The sequence below is a fragment of the Nycticebus coucang genome, chromosome 16 (genome assembly GCF_027406575.1).
Source record: "Nycticebus coucang isolate mNycCou1 chromosome 16, mNycCou1.pri, whole genome shotgun sequence".
Taxonomy (NCBI): Eukaryota; Metazoa; Chordata; class Mammalia; order Primates; family Lorisidae; genus Nycticebus; species Nycticebus coucang.
In genome coordinates, this window is record NC_069795.1 from 28,091,733 (window position 1) to 28,096,696 (window position 4,964).

Sequence of the window (4,964 nt, forward strand, 5' to 3'; positions counted from 1 at the left end):
AAATTAAAATTTATGTAACAGGTGAAATTTTACATTGCCATAGTACTAAATGGGATTGAATTTATAAAATTAGTAACAAAACTTACAAGTGCCTTTGGTAGCAGTAAGTAATTTTTTAAAGAATTGTAATCTCCAAATCATATTTTCCACTAAAGTACAATTCTTCATATAATAACTATTTTTATGTATAAGAAATTGCATTCATATTCAAAACCATAACCACAGAGTTTCAAACAGTATGGCCTATCCATCTTTGAAAATATGTTATGTCAAAATTTCTATTCTTTCTTTTAAAATAAAAAATTCTGCATCCCTGAAAATATGCTCTCTTTATCCATTGTTATTTTTGGTCTGTGAAAATGTAACTCACAAAAAGTGTAAGTCACAGATGCAGAATGTTTTAATTAACAATATTGAAAAAATGAAATTTCTATTGTATGCATTTTTCACATTTAAACTAGGAATATAAATTGAAATTAATATATTTTTTAATTTTTTATTTCTTTGAGAATATTTAAGGTTTATATTTAGTTACATTTGGAAAATTACTTCATATACATAAATTATATGATTAAGTGAAATGATTGTAAATGTTCATATAAAATAACAAACAAAATAAATTCAATATGCTATTATAAGGCACAGTCTTTATGCATCCTGATTCTCATAATTTTTTTTTTTTTATTGTTTGGGGTTCACTGAGGGTACAAAAAATTAGATTATACTGATTGCACTTGTTAGGTAAAGTCCCTCTTATAATTGTGTTCCCCCACAGAGATGTGCCATACACCATAACCCCAACTCTCTCTCCTCCCCTCTTCCTGTTCCCTCATTTCCTTACCACCACCACCCCCGCCCCACCTTGAATTTAGTTTTTCTCTTACGTAGAGGTACGTATTAGATTGTCTACTGGCTTTACGTTAGAATGGAGTACATTAGATTCTTGCTTCTCCATTCTTGTGATATGTTACTAAGAAGAATGTGTTCCAACTCAATACAGGTTAATACAAAAGATGTAAAGTCTCCATCTTTTTTAATGGCTTTACAGTATTCCATGTATACATATACTACAGCTTGTTAATCTGTTCCTGAGTTGGTGGGCATTTAGGTTTTTTCCACATTTTGGTGACTCTAAATTGAGCTGTGATAAACAGTCTAGTGCAAATGTCCTTATGATAAGGTGTCTTTGTTTTTTTCCTTCTAGGTAGATGCCCAGTACTGGGATTGCAAGATCAAATGGGAGGTCTAATTTGAGTTCTTTGAGGACTCTCCATACTTTCTTCCAAAAAGGTTGTATTCATTTGCAGCCCTACCAGCAGTGTAAAAGTGTTCCCTTCTCTCGACATCCATGCCAGCACCTGCAGGTTTGAGATGCTGTGATGTGGGCCTTTCTCACTGGGGTTAGGGGATATCTCAGGGTGGTTTAAGGGTCTCCAGGTCTTCCTCTTCTGTCATAGGCCATTAGATATCCTCCTCTAGGTGGTAGTAGAGGAAGAGGGGGATTCCGAGCTCTGCTGCCACCCTGGCCACCTCATCCAGGAGGAGGAAGAGGTTGTCCTCTATGAAGGCTCGTGTCATAATCTCTTCTAAATGGAGGCATGGTACATCCACCCCCACCAGAAGGCATTCTATCGAAAACCACCTCTTCCTCGCATTGGGAATCACAAGGGTCATCCACAAGAGTCATCAAACATCATTGTAAAATCAACATAGTCACAGGTTTCATTGTAAACATTGGGATCATAAGACTGCTCATATTCTTTGATGGGAGACTCAGATATAAGATCGAGGATGACCACTCTACAACTCTATTAGGTTTTCCTCCAATAAAAATGACTGCCAGTGGAATGTGGACAGCATTCCTAGAAGAGCTTGATTGTTGTTTGAATGTTCTCTCAAATTTCTTTGATTTTAGCACCTTTCACCCCAATTATTATTCCTTCCAGACTCTGATAAATCAACTGTCTGAACTTGCAGTCAAAGGCACTTCTTTATAGTGCTGGTAATTTAAGCATTCCACAGCATCGGATTCGAACAAGAGCTGGCTGGTTGCAGTGGGTGATGGCAACTGCAGGCCCTCTTCTAAGGTAGAGATAATTTTCTTTAGAACGTCTATTGTTTCAATATTGTTTCAATACTGATAATCTATAGCATTCAGGGACTAAAACACTGGCATTGTGGTCGGTACAGACAGCCTTAATATTCTTGCCTCCTTTCCCAATCACTGTCCCAGCCTTCTTGCTCTGAAGTAGAATGCATAATTCAACCATTTCATCAGTGTTTCTAGAGCTTTTAAATGCTTGTTCTTCTTCCATATCTTCTGTAGGACGTTTACCAAGTTCACTGTTGGTTTCAGTGTTGGGAAGTTTTCCTTCAACTGTTTGGTTTCCATTTTCTTATTTAAATGGACACACTTATATATATCTTACACAGTTATTATATATCTTTGCAGAGCCGAATGAAGTGTGCTTGGCAGGGCCAACAACTCATTCCCTGTAGTAGCCATGTGAGGCCATTGTCCCTTCCCTCTGACATTAATATTTTAAAGAACGAATTATTATTTCTACCCAATTATTTACTATACATAAAAACAGTTTTCAGTCAGAGCTGGTCAGTAGGTGGAATAATAAATGCTGCTCTTTTTTAGTTGCTTTTACCAGTAAAAATATTAGTGTTTCATATCATAATTACCTTCTCGAGGTATCTTTTTCTCCTTTCTATATTAAAGCTCACCATATGCAATGATAATTTTAATTAAAAATGGTTAATAGTGTTATAAAATAACTCATCAACAGTAAGTCATAGTGTTCATGTGAATAAAGCTGCACTAATTTGCATTGCTTAGGATTCAGATGAGAACAGAATTCATGCCTCTAGACTATTAGCCTAGTCTCCTAATTCTGAATACTTTTTAATTAATTTTGTGCTGCTTTGTGATTTGCATCACTTTGTAACCTATAAATCACAGATTTGATACAAGTCAGAGTATCAAATAAAAATTTAATTGTGGGAAGGAGAGCTCCTAAGATCCTTAGACGATTAAATGATAGAGTTTATGTTGAATTGATTATCTAAGAGACAGAGCTATAGGCAAAATTTTTGAGAAAAAAATTTCCACTTTCAGAGAATGTAAATGATCAAAACTATAAGAAACAAAAGCTTAACATTGCTTTTTAATAACATTTCAGAGTTAGTGAAAAGTTACAAGAATCATATGAATAATTTCTGTATATTCCTTACCCAGGTTGACCATCTGTTCATATTCGGTCTCATTTACTTTATCTTCCTATCATCTGTCTACCCAACTATTTACCTATCTTTGTTCTCTGAGCAATTTGAGAGTAAAGTTGCAGACATCCCGCTGCTTGACCCCTAAATAGCAGTGTGCATTTCTTAAGACTAAGGATATGCTCTTAAATGACTAGAGTTCTTAAAATCAGGAAAGTTAATATGAATATACTACTATTACCTAACACATATTCCTTTTAAAATTTCATCAATTGTTGCAGCAATGAGTAATGCTCCTTAAAGCCTTGTCCTTCATGTTCTCGCGCCCCACTCCCCCACGTAGGATCCAACCCCGGATGATGTGGTTGCATCTCTTTAGTCTTCTCTGAGTTTGAAATGTTCCTCAGTCTTGTTTATCTTTCATGAGATTAACATTTTGTAAGAATATAGGTCAATCATTTTATAGAAGTTCCCCCAATGAAGGTTTGCCTGACATTCTCTCATAATTAAATAAACGTTGGATGTTTTCGATAGGAATATCGTAGAATCATATCAGGCTTTGTCCTATTATCAATGATGTTAACTCTGATTGAATGAATAGCTGGAGGTCTATAAATGTACTATTTCTTCCTTTATAATTAATAAGTGTGTGGTGAGTTATTTTGAGGTTATATGAATAGCTCCAGGCTGGCTAATTTTATATGTCAACTTGGCTAGGCTATAGTACCTAGGTATTTGGTCAAACACTAATCTAGATGTTGCTATGAAGATAATTGACAGGTATGATTAATACTTACAATCATTTGATTTTATTAAAGCAGGTCTTACCTGCAATAATGTGGTTCGTCCTCATCCCATTAGTTGAAGATGTTAAGAGCAAAAGCCAAGATTTTCTGGAGAGCAAGAAGTCTGCCTCAAGATCCCACCTTAGTTTCCAGCCTACTAGCCTGTCCTCTAGATTTCATACTAGCAAACCTCTACAGTTATGTGGGCCAATTCCTTAAAATACATCTCTTTATATATATATGTATAGGTAAAATAGAATATATTTTCATGTATGGGATTATATATTTTATATATCTACTTATATGAGTACATGACAATACAGGATAGATGGATGTAATTATGTATATAAATTATATATAATACATGTTATATTTTACATACATATAGGAGATATATATCTTATATATATATATTAAGTACATATATATGTAATTATATGTGTGTGTTATTTGTACACATATCCTATTGATTTTGTTTCTTTGGAGAACTCTGACACAATCCATTCCTCATAATACATCCACTCCCTAGGTTTAGCATTCATTGATGATTCTTGCCTCAATCAAATATTGCTTGCTGAATGGTAATTTCCTATCATCATCTCTACATTTATTAGTTGGTACTCTAAGGAAAAACCTTCCTTTCCCTCTCATTTTATTCCCCACATATTTATTTATTTCATCATAAACTTGTGGATTCTTATTTAATAGGTTACACTCATTATTACTTACTAATCAGTAAGTTGCTATTGTTATTCCTTTTGATGTGTACATTGTTCTAATTTGACCAGATGGAGGCCCCTCCAGCCTGCTTCAATGTCCTTTTAAAGTTTGCCTTTTATACTTTCTCTCACAAGATACTCTAAGCTTATCTTATACTTTCTCTGCCACAGCTGTTTGTTCAGTCATTTCTCTAAGGAACCCTATGTTTTTTCATTTTGGTTGAAACCAAAT

At 34.4% G+C, this 4,964-nt stretch overlaps 1 pseudogene; it reads right to left on the reverse strand.

Moving 5' to 3' along the window:
- Nucleotides 1–1,423: 1,423 nt before the first annotated feature.
- Nucleotides 1,424–4,081, reverse strand: LOC128567388 (heterogeneous nuclear ribonucleoprotein K-like; annotated as a pseudogene).
- Between the last annotated feature and the right edge of the window lie 883 nt (nucleotides 4,082–4,964).